This window comes from Equus przewalskii, chromosome 32 (assembly GCF_037783145.1).
Source record: "Equus przewalskii isolate Varuska chromosome 32, EquPr2, whole genome shotgun sequence".
In the NCBI taxonomy this organism is placed as follows: Eukaryota; Metazoa; Chordata; class Mammalia; order Perissodactyla; family Equidae; genus Equus; species Equus przewalskii.
In genome coordinates this window covers 6,028,173-6,047,539 of record NC_091862.1, presented here as the reverse complement: position 1 = coordinate 6,047,539, position 19,367 = coordinate 6,028,173, and the positions used below count along the sequence as shown (strand labels likewise).

Below are 19,367 nucleotides of genomic sequence, written 5' to 3'. Positions count from 1 at the left end.
TTGATCCAGGATTTTCTGACCCCTGGTCCATTATACTACGAAGCACAATGGACTGTTAAGCCAGATGTCATCTGAGCTTAACCCATCAGAAGAGGAAGAGCAGCTCTGCTTCCTCAGGCAGTGTTTCCATCGATGGATCCCAGCATTTTTCACTTAGAACCCAACAGTTTGCTTCTGGGTCAGAGCGGATCAGAAGATAAATGGGCCTTTTCAACTTTGGATTTCCAATTTCAGATGCTAGAATCATTCCTTATTTAATGTTTCAGCTCTCCTGTGCATAACCCAGATATAAAGTCTTTTCTGTTTATTTCTGAGCACTTACCTAATTTAGAGATTTTGGTTTCCAAATCAAAATAACCTTACTCAGAGAGATAAAAAACACAAGTGGATGCATTAAGAGTGATTGTCCCAAGCTAGTTGCTTTGTCTTGTTTTCCCCTCACTGTGGGGGTTTCTTTAATCTGTCTGCGTACAGACACTTCACTTCTTCACTTCTCACACTTAGCTCCTTCGTTTCTTCAGGTGGCCATGACTGCGCTTGGACACAGAGGGTGGGCAGGTCACATATACAAACACATCCCTGATTCTCTTGAAGTTACAGTTGCCTCAAGGAAAGTTGTGCAATCTCCAGGCTAAGTCACAAGAGGTAAAGCTTTCCTATTCCTCAATAGTGACACTTCGCCCCCTCAGTGACGGCCCCCTGGCTCACTCGCTCACCTGCACAGCACACCAGCCTGGCCATGCCCTTGACTAGTCTCCTTTTGATTATCATTTGTTTATTCATTTAGTAAATATTTCTTGAACACCTACCAGGTAAAAAGCACTATGTTAAGTGCTGGAAATGGAAAGAAAGAGAGAGGAAGGAAAAAGGGGAGGGAAGAAGGGAGGGAGGGGAGAGAGAAGAAAATTCCTGTCCTTAAGGAGACTGAAGTCAAGTTCAGGAGAGAAGTTGTACAAGGGCCATGGAGCCATGCAGGTGAAATGCTGTGGGAGCCTAGTGTTAGCGATGAGAGAAGTTTGTGTAAAATGTTTCACCTAGACTTCAAAAGCTGGGAAGATGGGAGAAGCATAGGCTGAGGAATAGCACGAGTAAGGGCTTTGAACATAAACAACAAATTTGCAGCAGTAGTTGCTTGGAAGAGCCTGGAGAGAGAGAAAGTAGAGGAGTAATGGAGGGTGTTTAATGACACGCCCAGGAATCTGGGCTTGATGCCATAGGCAATAATTTGCCACTGAATATTTGCAAATACGTGAGTGACATAATCACAACTGGGCTTCAGGCCAGAGGAGAGTGGCAGCTACTTGTTCGAAGGAGTTTGGGGAGTTGGGGCTGGAGTTGGGTGAGCCAGCCCGGATAGCGCTGTGGCAGCCAGGACAGAGAGTAAGAGGCGGGGCCAAGGCAGGGGCAGTAGAAACTCCAGGAGGGGAAGTAGGAGCCGGTGCACAGGACCTGCAGCATTATTAGGTCCTCCCCAGGCATCACCCCTAACTTAGCAGTTCATTATACAGAAGGTCAAGACCAGAAGGGAGGGAGAGACAGAGAGTCAGGAGTGTCCATGTGAAGCCAATGACTGAAAATTGTTCAACTGAATAAAATTACCCATGCAAATCTTGTGGTTATAGCACCAAAGTAAGCCAAGAACTGTCTTGTTTAAGAACACCTGTATGTGAGAGGTGGAGGGAATAGAAGATGAGCTGGCTGGTGACTTAGAAGGTCAGAGCTTGAAGAAGAAAACCAGAAGAGCCTGTATCAGAGAAACCTACAGCACAGAGCTTTCAAAACCAGGGGCTGGACACCAATGTAGAAGCTGCAGAGAGGGAAGAACACAAAAGACCAAGCCTGAGGCAAGGCTCCTGGCTGTGGTGTCTTGGAGGGTGTGTGGCCTCCAAGAAAGAAGTCACAGCAGAGCAGTAGGGGCAGAAGCCAGTCGACAGAGGGCTAAAGAATGGACTGCTAGCCATGAAGAATAAACCTCTCTTTTGAGAAACCGTGATAATGGAAGGAGAGAATGAAAGGGTGTTAGGGAAGAAATCAGTAAAGGGATTTTCTTTTTGGGTGTGGGAGGGTGGTGAGGAAGATTATCCCTGAGCTAACATCTGTGCCAATCTTCCTCTATTTTATGTGGGATGCCACCACAGCATGGCTTGATGAACAGTGTGTAAGTCCACATCTGGGATCTGAACCCACAAATCCTTGGCTGCCAATGTGGAGCGCACGAACTTAACCACTACACCACGGGGCTGGCCCCAAGAAAGGGATGTTTTTTCGGGGCAGATGCAATCATGTTTTCCCAGCCAGAAAGTTCTCATGGATATACCCTAGGCTGGCTCAGGTTCCTATCAAAGTGCTTCCACGGCCTCACGGACTTCTTCCTGCAGCACTTACCCACTCACAGGATTCAGTCAATGCTTCTTTTCCATGCTTGACCATTTGTTCAGCAAAGGCTCAAATCTGCTCTATCTTGTTCACCACCTGGTGCTTAGAATGCCCTCAAACATAGTCATTGACCGAATGGCCAATTGGAGATTCAAGACAGAGCAGGGAGCATTCATGTGAGAAGGTCCCCGAATAGGGGAAAAAAAGCAGGATTGAGAAGGGGCTGGGATAGGGGGAACAGAGCAAAAATGAAGACAGAGTTATGAGAGGGAGAGTTCTCCTGCCCAACGTCAAGGCTATCTCCACGTGTTTAAACGCATGCTGGGACACGTGCTGCCAGATGCAGGAAACATCCATTCTCCCCTTATTCTTGGTGACCAAGCCTCTGTTTGGTTCGAGGCACTGCCCTCAGCAGCAGGACAAGACTTGTAGCCAGTCCTGCAGCTTGGTGTGGGCATGTTGGCTAAGTTGTGGCCAGTGGCAGAAGGGAAGTGTTGTGTGACCTTCAGCTAGAGAGGGCAGATCTCTTGTCCTTCCTTCCTCCCTCCTGCAGCCTGGAACTCAAATGAGAAGGCTGAGGCTCCAGCAGCCATCTTTGGCTATGAAGTAATCTTGAAATGGAAGGCACATGCAAGAAATTTAAGTACAAAAGTAGGAGAATTTCAGTTTTCCTATGACTTTGTGGAGCTCTTAGACTTCATAATAGCCAGATTGCCTCCTTCCAGACTTTTATTGAGAAAGAATAAATGTCTGTCTTGCCTAAGCCAGTATTATGTAGGGTTTTCTGTCACATGCAGGCAAACCTAATATTTGCTGCTAGACACATTAATAAAGGTTTCTACACTGATAGAATGGGCTCTCTGAGTAGGTGCCATAATGACCAAATGTCCAGATTCTCAGTCTTACCTTCACCCACCCCACAGACACAACAGAGAAAAGGAGGGATTTGGCACAATATTTTCAGCATTCTATATCATTGATAGTTTTGTGGAACTCACTGTCTCTGATGTCTTTCAAATTGCTGTTCAAAGATAAAACATTCGTGTAATACAAGCAAATTTTGATAAAACTACATGTGACAATTCCTATTTGGGTCAATAGAGCTCTCTCTTTAAAAAGGCTGAATTTCTTCTGTTCTTCAAGAATTAAAGTTTTTACTTTTCATTTGTTGTAAGTTGAATCTTCAGGTTGACGAAATAAGTCACGGAGACTTAGCACCCGGGGCTTAAGAAAATAGCTTAAGTTTTAAATCATGGGTTTCTTTATCATAAATGGAAAGATGTTTGGCGGTAAAAGAAGCTTGGCAGCTTGGTTTGCATTGAAAACCTGTCATTCTTTGCTTCTGCGCTAAATCTTAGAGGCGAGGCAACTCCACAGGTCCCCTGCCAGGGAACTGAGATAAAAAGGGAATAAGCAGGCCCAGTGACCACTCTGTCTTTACTCCTACAACACTGACCTCTTGATGAGCCACTCCAATGAAAATGAGCCACAGAATCCCATGGGCAACCTGGGCTCATCCCACTCATTTAGTGTTCTTTAAAAAAAAAATCTTTTACGTGGTTAGCTATCCTTGCATGCCGTGTGTTTATGGCTAGTTCCCATCTAGACAGTAAGTTCTCTGAGTGAAGGGACCATATCTGATAGTTCTTTTTACAACAGTAGCCAAATTTTCTTTAATTCTACCTCATCCATTTACAAATGAAATTTCTGAAAGCCGGACGAGTGGTCCACCCACCAAGCCTGCACAGACAGGGACCGCCAAGCCTGGGGCTGGACCGCAGCCCTCTTGAAATGCTTGTGAGCACAGCTTACACGAATGGCGAGCTGAAATTACGGTTTCCAGCCATTCAGTGGCTAGACTTCCTTCAGGAGGGCTCTCTAAAAATGACATTGACTTTCAGAGCACCTATCCAGTTATCAGCTCCAATCATGGTGTGCCTTTCCAAGCCAGACATAATTTTTGGTTTTGTTCTGTTTTCCCTTGTTCCTCACCTCTCCTTCCATCTGACCTGCATCTCTGCTTAAGGAATTAAGCTTTTTGCTCAAGGTGAAGCTTTTCTGCCCATTTCCCGGGCATATTTGCTCCCCCAATGGAAAGCTTTAAATGAATCATTCATCTGATTGATACTTTCTGAAAAATGAGAAGCTTGTGAAGATAAATGCTTTTCTCCATTTGGGCGGCATGATCCTTGGGTTTATCAATAAGTATACTCATTAAAATATCATGAAGGCTTCACAAGATTTTCTACTAACTAGTACAATAACATTGTTTATACTCCGATACTGAATAATGAATTCTCATGAGTTGCTACATAGATAATAATAAATAGTAAAAATACTGCTGAGGAGTTTCATTGAGTTTATGAGGGGGTTTAATTTCTTATACTTTCATGAGCAGCTTACTTGGTCATTCAAGCTTATAGGGAGGCCAAGAAGTTCCGTTTCTTAGGTTGAAATCATCCAGGAAATCAGATTTTACTTTTCTTTTCTCAAAGATTATCCACAAATTGTTAACAACAATTGCTGCCTCTCATAGGGTGGCCACTCCATGATCACATGCCAAATGCTGCATGTGTTTTCCCAGACTCGTACTTTAATTCCCATTTTATAATGAAAGGTGGAGCTCAAGCAGTTACGACATTTACCCGGGGACACTCGGACGGTAAATAACAAAACCAGGGTGTGGCCCAGATGTGTCTAACTACAATCTGTATCTCTAACTACTCAGCTTTGCAGCCTTCCCCAGAAGTCAAAGCAGACTAGATCATCTAGTCACCTGTGTGGGCACCTGTGCAGGAGAGGCTGGGGCTGAGATGCTGGGCTGAGAGATGCCAGGCCCAGGGATGCTGGGCTCAGGGACCCTGCTCCTACATTGCTAGTAGATGCTGATGTCAGGATTGGAAACCAAGTCAGACCGACTCTGATACCTGTGTATCTAACCACTTCCCTACACTCCTTGGGCTGTTTTATAAACTAAGAATTAGATAAGGAGTCCACGATACAACCTTGTTAAACAGGAAGCATTAGCAAACTTTTACCTACACACATAGCATCTCTATGGCCACCTAAGTGATCCAGACGGCCACTTGGGGACAGCAGAGGCTCAGGGGCAGCAGAAAGCTGAGCAGAGGATGGAGATGAAGGAGCCAATTCTCAATTATTCTGTGTGTCCCTAGAGATGAACACTGTGAACTTGTTCCCAGTCTGAGTCTCATGCCAGCTGTTCCTCCCCCTCCCCCTTCTTCAGCCACCACCCGGGGACTTGTCCCTGGAAATGTAGCCGCATGTGTGGAGGAGAGAGAATTGGAGATTATTTGCTTGCGGTGGCAAAAAAAAATCTACATCCATCTCTAGCAACCCCTGCTATGGATGTGTTTTTGTTGTTTCACAAACTAGACAACAACGTTTCACTAGGAGTCAGTAACCTACATTGCTGGTTTATTTTCTCACCATTAACCACTCAGTTACTATAAACATGTTTTTAACTCACTGAAGAAAAGTGCTGTGCACACCGCAATAACTTGAGTTGCACCTGGTCAGTGTGGAATGGGACGCATGCGAGACACGGGGGAAGCACAGCCACATATCACATTGCTGATTCAGGAGACAGAACTGAATTGGGACCCAACCGGCACCAGCATGCTGTTCAGGGCAACTGTGTCATCCCCAGTTCTCCCTTTCGGATGGGATCTAAAACAAAGCTTCTAATCATTTCTCATCCTTATAGCTTTACTGCTCTTAGCTAGGGTTTAACGATTCTTGGTCAAATTTCAACTCAAATAGGTTACCTAGGAACATTCTTAGGGCTTAACCTACTTAATTCCTCTTGTAGTTTCAATTGAAAGTGGTAGAATTTTCTGGACCCTTTGTATCCCCTGCTAGGTGGAGAAATATCTGCCACCCTTCTCCTGTTAGAGAGCCCACTGCTCTCCACCCATGAGTGAAGTCATTGCTTTCACTTATTTCTGAAAATTCAAGTTCGTAAAATTGACTGATGGATGAAAGTTACTGAAGAAATCTCAACACTTTAGGTGTTGCTTAAACTAATAGTTTGTTTTACTTTGTTCTGGTTCTCGGTTAAAACACAATGCAAGCATGGTCTTCGGAATGTTCTTCTGTCTGCAAAATCAACCCAAATAGGACCACTGATGAGGCTTATTGTCTTCCACCATGATAACAATCCCCACTAATTTTCATGCTACTGAAACAATAGCTAGAGTAGTGACATATTCAAAAAGAGACTCTTGCTGTTTAAGACGATATCTACCCTCAAAATGGGTCTGCTGAGTAGCAGGCTTCATTGGAAGCAAGAATTTCGAAGTACTTAATTAACAAAATTAAGAGAATGCATATTTAAACATTGACGTAGGTATGAAATAATAATTCATTGCGTAAAGATAGAACTTCCACCTGTATTATCTCATTTCGTCTTCGCAAGTAATCTTGATGTAAATATTTCCCTATTGTATTGACAAAGAAACTCAAACTTGGAGATATTAATTGACCTGTTTGAGGTCACAGAGGTAGTAATTTGCAGAGCACAGTTTTGTTTGATGGTTTTAACTCAAGTTCAAACGGGCCACGACTTTGCTCAGTATGAGAAGAGTTGTATGTGGGCTCAGTGCTGTGAGTCCTGAGGAAGAAGAGATTCTGATGGTTCTTTGCAGTTAAGGAAGCTTTTGGAAGAAACATAGCTTGAAGAAGGGGGAGGATTTGAATAGTTTAGAAAATTCAGCTGTGATACCATGTGGCTGATCCATATTGCATGACCGATAAATATTGGTTGCATGAATGAAGAATGAATGAATGAGGATAGAAGGGATCTGAGAGCAGGAAAGTGATCTAAGAAGGGTAAGAAGGCAGAAATTCCCGTGGTGTGTTCAGGGGTGACTGAATGGGACAGTGGCTCGGGAAGAGGATCCATCTTGAGAGGTAGAGGGAGACGAGCGAGCGAAGGGTCTCAGGGATTGGGGAGGGGTTGAAGGCCAGGCTAAAAAGTGCTGATCTTGTTTGCAGATTAGGTCAGAACTGCATTGCTTTTGACCAAAGAACTTATCCTGAAAACAACAGAATGTCATTGGCAACTTGTAGGGAAATGATAGGACAAAACCCAGCGTTTGGGGAAGATGAGCAGAGAGTACAGCACAAAGTGTACACAAGCATATGATGCTCCTGATCTTAGGAACTGCACCCTGCGCTGCTCTGAAGCCTCTGTCAGCTCTTCCATCAGTTGGAAGCAGTAAGTTTAAACATCAACCTAGCTGGAAGGGACAGGGTGTAAAAGAAAGGAAGAAAGAAAGAAAAAGAAACACCTTTAAAACTTCCCATTCTTGATTTGTACCCAAAGAGATCTATTATACGGTCAATCTTTTCATTAGGACTTTTAAGCTAATCAGCAGGCCTTACTGAAGAATTACAAAGCTTTCACTGCAAGAATAGTTAAATGAAGTAATTTCCTACATCTAAAGTGATCAAATATGCTTCTGAAATTAGAAAAATGCAGGCTTATGATAAAAACATAGCTGTAATGAAACTGTATGCGTTTTATTGATTTTATTATATTTCCCTTTTTGCATTCCTAATTCAAAGCAATGAAACGCTGATTTAGTTTGAAATAAAATACAGAAAAATCCTTGTCCTATACGAAGCTTGTCACTCTAATGGGCGTCTTGCTCACTAGAACAGTATTTGGGCCGTATTGGAGCACATTGAAAGGAATTAGATTTAGCTTTGCCAAAATTTCACTGTGAAAGAGTTTGCTATAACAGTGTTTTATTATATTCGTATTGAACTTCAGCCAGTTGAAAATAGAATCTCCTCACCATCCTTTTAAATTAGCTTTAAACTGCAGACAAAAGACAAAAATCGATGTGCAAATTTAGCTCCTTGTGTTCAGTTTCTTAAGAAATTTACCCCAGTGCTAATATGCGAGACTCATAGATAATAGAACATAGAGTAACTGGAAATTTTAAAGTAGCATTTCTTATTCAATTTAGGTCTATTTCAGCGTCTGGTAAGTCCTGTACATAAATTGTTTCTTTAATGCTACAGGTTATCCTGAGTCTTTACAGAAGCCTCAGTCCTACCTCAATAAAACTGTCCCCGATATAGTGCCTGGGGCCGTGACAAATTGCAGTGAAATTCTGAGTATCAAACTATAATGAAAACTATTAGAAAAGAGTAATGACTAAATAATGCTACAATCTATTTAAATATCCTATTTTATTAATAATTACAAAGGGCTTTGAGTACCTAAATAAGACAAAGAAGTGTGTGCACACACACATACACATAGACACACACACAAATACATACACAAGGTGTTAGTCCCATTGGCCACACCAGGTTTAATGCCTCTAATTGTCCTGAGTGGTATAGATGCTGTGAGCTCCTGAACAACTCTAGGGAAAAAATAATTCTGGATTCCTGAAAATACTCATTGGGCCTAGACTGGTTAAATTTCTCTCTCTCCTCCAGCACTGGACAAGAGAGGTCAGCAAACAAGGAAATACGGCTTGGCCTGACTTCGGGCGTTAATATAAAGAAACCTACATAAAGGCACCTAGAGCCACAGGGAGAGAGAGAAAGCCGACCTTTTTTGAAAAAGAGAGCACAGAGGGCTCTGCTAATAAGGGCCCCAGTGTATGAGCAAGATAAGAAGGGCACCATTTGGCTGCACTCAGAGACCTGGTGGGCACATGGAGATGGAACAAACAGAGCAAATTAGGCCAGATCACTCATGATTTGTTTTGTTTTCTGGCCTGATCCCTGAAAGGCTGGGAAGGCTGAAGCTGGAAAGACAAAGCAGTGAGCAGAAACCAAAAAAGTAATTAACTTAGCACGCATGATCTATAAGGCGGATGCAGACACTGCCACCACCAGCAGCGGATGAGAGAGCGAAAGGGCCCCGCTCCCCATCAGGCAGCCCGTCGTGGCACAGGAGAGAGGAAGATAAAGGAGGCACGGAGTTTACTCTGGGAGTTGTCACAATCGATTTTTACTGAAAAAAGTAAATGAGAACACTTGGCCAGAATAAGCCTGGATTGTAATAGAAAATGAAACTAAAAAACAAAGATCAGAAGACCTTGTTATAAAACAACCCACACAACTCCTATGACGTGGGTCCATCTTAATAGGATATTCTGGATCTTAACTTCAGCCTGAGGAAAGTCCTAGGTTAGTTTAGCGTCGTCATAGGAAATCTAGATTTTTCAAACAAATAAGGCTTAATGATGTTAAATGCTGTTGCCTTAATATCTGATAGATTCCCCTGCCAAGATATTAGCCAATTTTTAGAAAAATACTAGAAGATCGAAGAATTCCTTAAAGAAAAGAAGAAATGAGTGCCCACATTTTAAACTGGTAGCATCTTTCCCACACTACCTGAAAAGATTCTGGAAGAAATAACTGGATCATCAGTTTAATCCCACTTAAAATATCACATAAAATTCAAAGCAACCCCTTCAGTTCCCTCGCAGCCATAGTGGAAATGAACTTCACAGTCACAAAGCAGGAGGGCAAAATGAACTCTTCTTTATTTTTGTATATCTCAACTCGATTCCTGACTCTGAGCCCCCAGACTGGCTTACTCGGTCCAGTCAGGACACCTCTCAGTCAATTCGAGGGGATAATTTTGTCGCATTTAGGTTTAGAGCAGCTTCCCTGGTTTGTCCTCTTCTGTTTCTTACTCCACCCTCATCTCTTCTAAGGCCCGAAAAATTACTCTACCTTTCCCAGGCACAGGGGGACGGGCCCACTTCCTGCCTCTCTCTGGTTCAGCCCAGCGTAGACAGTACATAAGGCATCCTCAAATGGTGACAGGGCCATTCAGCTCTCACCTCAGCTTGCAGGCACTGGCACCTCTGAGCACTAGTGACCTACAACCTTCTAGAACCCTCCTAATGGGCCGTCTAGCCTGGAGATTTTGTTGTGTGTCCTCTTCTCTGGCAAGCTTTCGGACCTACCCCCTTCTACCCAGAATGGAGCCCCAGGGGTTGATTGCAGCCCACCTACCATGTGTGTCCCTGCATCCCCCAGTGGCACAGGCCACACACAGTCTAGAGCTGCAATTGGAAAGCAGTATTCCATTGTCTGCACTCTCGGATCCCCCTCAAATTTCTAAGGGAATTCCCTCATAGAGCTAGTGGGGTGGGAGATCTGTTTTGCCTATTTGTGCCCCCATCAAATCTCTTCTGTCTTATATTCTTACTGAGAATTTGGGCTCTGGATTCCATTGGTCTGTTTCTAGCATCCCTCACCCGGGCACGTTGTGTCTCCTTGCCCAGTGGAGATGGTCACGTGCAGGTGCCCATTTCAGACACTGCTGCAGGATGGCTCCCCTCCACACCCCCAGCCCCATCTCATGTACTCAAAAATGGCATTGCCTTGCTGCAATTTAGTTTGATAGAATTCCGTTCAATTCATTAACCGGCACTCCATTCCTCACCTGGAGGTGCCATTCTGTCCAGCTCCTGGTTGACACAGACAGGAAGTATTTCAGCAGCCCCAGTCCTCCGCCCCCACCTAGTATGTCCAAGATGATAACATTGATGGTTAGTACTGAGCATTCACTCCTTGAAGTCTTGGCATCCTTCTTGATCCTGGACCTTAGTTCCCCCTTTCCGTCTCTCCTCACTGGCTTCTCTGACTCATTCCCTCACTTCCTCTGCAGTTACTGGCACTCCCTAGTTAGCCCCACGCTCCTGGACAATGTCATCCATTTCACTTCCAGGTCAGTGGTTCTCAAGTCTATTTTTCTAAAAGCCTGTTCTGTCCTGAATACCAAACTCACATTTTCAACCACAGTTTTGACACCCTAAGTTCAGGATAACCCAAATTGAATCCGTTGTCTATTTCCCATATGTACCCCTCCTATTGCATGCCCAGTATTTATTAATAAATTGATCATTTAGCCCCCTCTGTTAGAACCTCAGAGCCATCTTATGTGCTATTCCCTCCCACATCACCCACATCCAATCAATTCACTTGTTCCTGGGGAATTTGCCTGTGAAAGACTTTCTTATACTCTCCTGCCATTGCTTCCACCTGAGTTCAGGCTCTCCCAATCTCTCTCCTGGACTGTTAGATAAGTCTCCTGGCTGAGATCCCTGACTCCTCTCCTTAGTTAATGCACCCTCACACTGCCAGGGAATGCCTTTCTATACACAAAATCTCATCCTGGTGCTCCTTTGGTGAAGACAAAAATTCCCATTGTCATTTTTCAGCTAGGTTGGTGTGATGTGCATTTATATGAAAATCTTTTCCCAAATGGACTTATGTGATCTGTGCAAACAGAGTCCCCAAGCACAGTCCTGGCTTACTGCATAACATCAGAGAGATCAGCCCTAAGTTAACCATTCTTTGTGTCGAAAAAGCTCTCCCAAATAATTCTTTTCTTTGGCTTGTACATAGTAGGCATTAACCAAATGTTTAGTCAATGTTAAATTGATTTGCTATTGCATAAATTGTTTGCATGAAACTTGATGCCAAAAACCTGTGCCTGATCAAAATGATGGATTAGTAATTCTGCATCAAGGAATACACATTTAAGCCCCCCAAAGCTGCAGTAGAAAATCTGATGGACTCTCCTAGAGGTGACCTTGATGAAATTCTAATTCGATGGCATTTTAGAGACCACCCCCTCCTATAAGAGTCAGGCACTACCCCTTAGGTCTGAAAACCCCCTCATACCATGGGATTGACCATGAGCTCAGAGGTCCTCCCTGGCTTGGAAATGTAAAGAGTCTTTGATTCTATGCTTCTAAAGGGCAGCCTCACTGTTTTCTTTAAGTTGGCCTTCTCAGACTTTGTTTAGTTTCACTTTTGTGACATAATCTCTACCAGAATTCCCTCAGTAGTTGCAACTGCAGTTTAGTTCATGTCTAGATCTGTGTTATGTCTGAGATCTGGAAGACAGTTGTTGTTGTCCATCCAGATTATCATTCAGCAGTAGGGAAGGAATTCCTGTATATAAAGCAAGCATGAAGCTTAGGATCTTTCCAAATGCTACTCATTTGTAGATATTTACTAAGAAGAATTAAGGAACGTATGCTAGAATTTGAAGAAGGTCTTTTAGGTTTTTAGTCATCCTGTAAGCAAGCAACATACTTTCCCTTGAAATAATAGAGACCATTCCCTTTTAGCCTAACAAGATATGAGAGGATAATTGTAAAAAATGTCAAAGATGGTGAAATGGAATGACACTGCAGAAAACAGTTTGCCAAGACAAATTAAAGTGGAGATTTATAATTCATGTATAAAGCCCCTTTGTATGATCAAAGAAAGCATCATCTGTACCACCAAGTTCTGTGTCTAACATAATTTTGTTGGAGCGGAGTCAGGCATGAGATGAGCTGATAAGAGGTTTGCTCACAAATACACAATAGCTGTAATGACGACTTCTGGTTTTAGGCAATGCAATTCTATAAGCGAGCATTTAGCCCGTTTAACACAGCGTTTTAAGAATCCCTTACAGATCAATGGAAAAAAGAGAAGTATCTATCGCTGACCAGGCATTTATTATGTAATATATTGGAGAATAACAGAAGAGAGCTAGATGTTTTATGCCCTGCACATTTATTACCTGACACCTTTAAAGGCTGAATGCCCTTGCCGGTTATTTATTATGGCAAGCGCTTCAATCAACACTTTTAGTTTAAAGGCTGCTCGTCTCTCCCATTTTCCCTTTCACATCAAACAACAACACACTCCATTTCATTTTCTCTTAGAAAGTTTTACGTCCTAGACCCCCAACAAGCTAACTCCATTTTGGTTTCTTTGGAAAGAGATACAAGTGAGTTTTGTGAAAATGTGTTTGAATGCAGCCATCAAGCCATCAGCGTCTAGTCAGCTGCTCCCGGTGCCATGCGCCCAATGCCCATGACTGACAAGGGCTTGCATTCACTGTTCCAGTTTACGTAAATGCTGAAGCACTGGTCACGCAGGACATGCTCGGTTAATGCTTGCATGCTCAGACTCCCAGGTGGCCTGTCGCTTATTTTTGTAAATTACATCTGGTAACACTACAAAAGCAGTATAATTCATTGATATAAAGAAGAAGTAACAGAATCCAAAAATAAGAAAAATTACTCCACAAGGGAAGAAAGGAGGTTTCTAATGCAGGTCTTAATAATGCAGATATATCCGGATTACATTAAATTGGTTTTCCCTTCTCAATAATTGGCAAGTGAGGAAAAACAGCTCATTGTCGTCCTAACAGAAAGTTTTTTAATCTGTAAACCTTACCAGCAGAGACTCATTAGTAGCCTATTAAGAGCCAGAAAACTTGCCCAAATATCATATAAATAGCATTTCAAATGAAGGTCTAAACATTCTTCAACTGGACTCAGACTCCCGAAAGACCTACTACGTATGCATTTGTTTTTCATAAGCATAGTCGTAAAGACGGGACCCATTCAGCAATGGTCTGCCTTGAGCCAAGCGCTTGAATATGAGGTTTCTAAAGCTGAAATACAGATTAAGGAACAATCTGGTTGATGCAGAGAGTTGCATTAGACTCAAGTGTTCAGACAGGCCCCACAGGAAGGGACTTGGGCTCTCAAGCAAAGAGCCCAAAGCACTGAAGTAATTCTGAAGGTTAAATATCTGTCTGGAAATTATCTAAAAGGCCCTGCAGAACAGCACAAGGGACCTGGAAAAAATGTACTTTCTTATGAAATCTGAATTTCTTTTCTTAGAGAAGGTAAAAATGATCTATTTTCTGCTTTTATTCTGATTGGACTTCAAAGGTCAAAAATATTAACAAGAATAAAAGTTAATGAGAACAAATGAACCCCTCAGTTTTAGAACCTCAGCAAAATTCCTATTAGAGCTCAGACCTAGAATTGGGCAAAAGTGTGTTAAAATTGTAAGTCCACTCATCTGTTCTGTTCACCTGAAAGACAAAGTCAAAACCAACTTAATCTTCTTTCCTGATGGTTTCCATCCTGTTTTGTCTTTTTCTAATGATGCCACACAGGCAATTGCAAGTGTGATTAGCAATGTTCCAGTGCTGCTTTCTCATGCAAACTGTTTATTACCCAAAAGATCTCTTGGCAATTTCTCTAAGCTACTGAAACAACCCAAATCAGAAATCCCTTATTTAGCACTTATTAGAAAAGTGAATTTAAAATTTTATTTACATATTATCATTTCAATGGCTTGAAGAAAACGTTCCTCAAAATCAAGTTAGAAAAGGGATTATTAACTAACCCTTTAGTCCAGGAGAAGAGCATGAAATATGAGCACCTTCCCTAAACTGTTCCACCTGGACAGACACTTCTACCTCAAATGCAATAATAACGAGCTTCATGCACTGTTATCCCCTGGCACGCTCCAAACCAAATTGCCTCCCATCCTCTGAAACAAATTTCTTTTAAAGACTCTACCTGGTCTCACCTGGCTGTCAAATCTCAACGTCATCTGACTCTCGCCTTTCTCTGACTTTCTCATCTCTGTGTTCTACCTCCCCACCCTCTGCCAGGTGCCCCTGCCACTCCACATTTCCTTTCCCAGCACTAGTGTCCTGGTCAGATCCCTGTGTCTTACCACTGGGCTGCCATTACTCCACTCTGTCCTGCGCTCTGCCATTGTCCACTTGTCCACTTTATGTTCCATCATCTACAAGAAGTCACTTCCCTTCTTTAGCCTGAGCTGTCCCGTCTCTAGAGTGAAGGCACTCACTTAGGGTTTCTCTCAGCTCTAGGATTTTATGAGTACCTCCTTTAGCTAGGAGACCTGCAATTCTATCTTCTCTTGTGTCCCCTACCACTCTCAGACGGGCACTTTGGGCTCCGTTTCATTGGTGGACCACACTCCATACTTGTGTTCTCCTTCTGTCCACGGAAGAATATCACCTTCTCCCCCGTCCACCTCCAACCATAAAACCCTCTGTTCCTCAAGGCTGTTCTCAGGTGACCCCTTGTTAGGTGAGGACATTCTCATCCATCTCTCTTCCTCTAATCGATGTAACACTTAATCACTGTCTCCTTACGAATATACATTCTGGCTTGCTTATGTTATACTTGCCTTACCCCCAAAGTAGACTATAAGCGTCTTGAAGCCTATGACTGACTCCTGTCTCTCAGTGTGCCCTCCAAACCAGCAGTGCCTTGAACGCAGAAAGCACTGAGGGAGAATTTGTTGAATCGATTTCAATTAATTCCGTTTTTAACTGAATCAAGCAAAGGATGTCACAAGCTTGCTTTCATAACTAAAGAAAGCACAGTTGTGCAGCTGTCGACAGAGTCTCTGGGGGTTGGAGGGAGAATCCTCAGAAGCCAGCTGACTGCTGGTCAAACCAGGTGCAAGTTGGGAAAAATTCTATAGTGAATGAAGGAAAATAAGATGCACAGTGGAAAAGAATACCAACATTCTTGCAAATGAACCTTAAAGTATTATTTTTACAAAGAATACAAGGATTATTTCAGTTCCCTTGTTGACTAGTTTGTATGGTCTTCCTACAGATACTTTCAGAAAAAGACCTATTGTTTGTTTTTCTCTGCACTGACACAGTACCCATTGTTTATAACTGTAATCATAGCACACATAGCTGAAAATGTGGGATCAGGGACAAGCTGTATTTCCCCCTCTAGTTCTTTAGACAGTGAATACTGTGTTCTTTATCTCTTATCACAGCTCTTTTGTCAAACATTTAATGATTTTTTTCCCCAGACAAATTTGTTGTTTGTTATCAACCATAAAAATGTCTTTATTGCCTTGTTTTTAAACATTTAAACTTTGGTATGGGTGTCTCAAGATAAGCATGAATTAAGGTGTTTATTTCATTTTAAATACATTTTTTATGGCTGTATATAAAGCTAGATTTCTCCAATGTGTATGGCTTAGATGGCGCTGTATTTAGATTTGATGAAAACATATTTTATTTTAGTGTATGTTTGTACCTTTTTAGGAAAGCAGTTCTGCCTGTTGGTTCCCAGGTCAGGTGTGTGGGGAGCATCTGTCAAGTGGTGACAGAAGGAGACATCTGTAACTTTCTGCAGTGTGTGGCTGTCACTAGTTTACCTGCTGTAGAAAGGATCTGACACACGTCTCCACTCCTGGGATCTCCTTTTTTCCAAATGCCCAAGACTTCTTACTATTCAGTAAATCATAAACCTAATCCCAAAACTGTGGCCGATTTAAAAAAAATCTTTATTCAAGCGTAATAAATAGTAACTCTTGTTTTTGCTGGTTTAAAAAAATTACAATATATTGCTTGATATGACATTTGAGAGCTTTAATTCAAATGAATATTTATAACAAAGAAATCAAATAAATTTCAGACACATTTGGTGTGTAACTTCAGGGCAATTTTGAAATATTCATTTTTTAAGTGAGTGGTAGAATCTACAAAAAGTCTGAATGTGCCACTTTATAGTTTTATGAATATCAAATTATAAAACATATTTTGTTGCTCTAACCATTTCCACGAGGCTTCACTTAGATTGAGGGGATAAAAAATGATTGTCAGTCTTTCGAAGCCTCAAGGAAAACCCTTTAGATTTGTTTTCAATTTGTTTTTGAGGGCTGGGTTTAAACTTTTTAAGACAATGTTAGGAGTCAAGGTCAGAGTCTGTGCTTTCACCATTATTCAACTTGGATTGCTCTAAATTCTCTTACAAGGTATAGAAAACTGTTAACAAGGCAATTCTCCCCAGGGATTTCGAGACAGACAATGCTTAAGAATCCAGATATTGTATATGCAGCATGTACAATATGTAGTCTTCCCTGACAACCGGAAGGAAAACTCTAAAGAAAGACATGGACACATGGGCTCTCAGCTGAGGAGGTTTTTTTCCTTTCTTTTTTACTTTGTAGTATTTAACTCGATGACTTTCCCTCAAAGACAATTTTTTAAGTTTTCATATTCAATTAAAAGTTAAAAATTGTACCAGCACACTATACTTTGAAAGTATTCCTACAAACATTTCAAATAAAAATGTGTTTTAAACACTGTGCATATTTTAAACAGGTTGGAAAAAAATATAGAATTAGAGACTTCTTCAAATCCATGCTAGATTAGCAGACTATTTCCTAATACTAGTCAGATTGGACAACAAATACGGCCATCGGTCGTGGAGAGTCTTCATCCAACTACACTTTCCCTTTTAAGCTGTCAGACTCAGCTCTGCTTTCTATAGAGAGGGAATCCACAGCTAGTGTTCCTGGTGGGCTGTGTTTTTACTTCTGATGTCCCAGAACTTAGTTTTTTAATCTCTCTCTATCGTTCTCTCTCTCCCTCCCTTTTTTTGTATCTTTCTGTGTTTATTTCGGTCTTTCTTTCCCACAGCAGGGCCTCTGAGAACTCCCTGGCACCTTCAGGCTGGCAGTTCTCTGGTTCTTGGATGCTCACAGCCACATGCTGCCTGCCCATCATGCATAAGGCAGGTTTGACAGAGGTCATTGCTGCCAGTTGTTTCTTTGAACTGGATGGAGGGCAGCTGGAGTTTACACAACGTTTGGTAGTCATAGTGGCATACCTATACCAAAGGGGCTAGCATTTTTTTTAGGCCATGGTTGCTTCGCTCATCCAAATAGCCTATTTGTAAAGGCATCAATGTCCAAGTATTTTGGAGTTACTAAAGTTAGTCATGGAAGTTAGAATGTTCAGGCTTGCTTGGCTACCGGAATTAGGCTGGCTGTTGAGAATCAAGCTCATGTTGCCTCACTTTTAGTCTCCTTGTCCTTTACTCTACTTCTCTCCTCTTTCTTTACCTCTTTCATCTCTCCCTCTTCACTCTGTACCCTCTTCTTTGTCATCAGTGTGCATTGTAGGCATTGAACAGTTGGGGATATTCCAAGCATTTCTCCTCTAAATTAATGTCCACTGGCTCCTGACAGTGTTCCCATTCCCGCCACTCGCCTTCTCTCCTGGGACTGGTCCTCTTCGACTTGCGTCTTGACTTGGAGTTGACCTCCAGAGGGAAGCCACTTCTATTGACCCTCAACTCTCACTGTATTCAAAACGAGGCAATTTTTCAAAGGTAGCAACTGAAGGAGTCTCTATCCAAACACAATAAAGAGAGGATTTAGAGATGTGTTGGTCCTCTCAACTACACACAGATGATTGGTGTTTGATTGTTTTCATATTTCGTTATAATGAACTACAATTGTGTCGGCCAATTGTTGATTTCCTTTATCATTCCTTAAGTCTCAATCTAATCTTGAAGCCACTGAATGCAAAGAGAAATTTGCTAAGTAGTATAACTACACACACCACCCTAGCCAGATTTCTGAGACTATCTCTTGAGTTTGTTTCAGCTTACGTGATAAATTGGACCATGAAGTCTATTAGGACACGCATCCAGTGAAGAAGAGCATTGAACGGTCCTCTTCCCCTTCCATACATCCTGATAACACACTGTTTTCAATTCCATGTAACTTCCTTTTTCTCTTCACAAAACATTTGCCCCCTATTTCCTGGAAATGTAACTTAGAGACTTTTTATGGTAAGGGAAAATAGCAAGGGATCCCACATACACCAGTGCTGTGTGGAAGCCCAACAGCTGAGAAGAATTGAACACCTTGCCCTCCCTTCTGTCCATTCTCCTCTCCCCTTGCCCCCCATTTTAACTTTATTATGCTTCTTTAACTGATGATAGATGATAGATAGATAGATAGATAGTAATGGATGGATAGATAGATGATGGATGGATAGATATATAGATAAGTGGATATAGATAGATGATAGATAAGCAGATGAATAGATAGATATTCAGACAGGTGGAGATGGATAGACAGAAAGATGGTTTGGTAAATGGATGGATGATAGAAAATATAAATGAGAAAGTTATGAGGGAGGGAGAAAACTGAGGTGGGAAAAAACTAAGTTGAATCTGTCATTATTTTACTGAATTTTTAAAAACTTGAACCTAAAATCTTCAACATAGTTTTCTTTCCACCGGAAAAAAATTAACATCTAATTTTCCCTTTCACATACAGTTAGAACTGATTTCCCATTAGTGCTAATCAATTCTCATCTCGGTGGACAT

General features: G+C 42.0%; 1 protein-coding gene across 1 annotated transcript in view; it reads left to right on the top strand.

Annotated features, from left to right (window-relative positions):
* The window catches only part of PACRG (parkin coregulated), a 459,238-nt gene that overhangs the window by 341,541 nt on the left and 98,330 nt on the right, over positions 1–19,367 (top strand). The window lies entirely within an intron of this gene.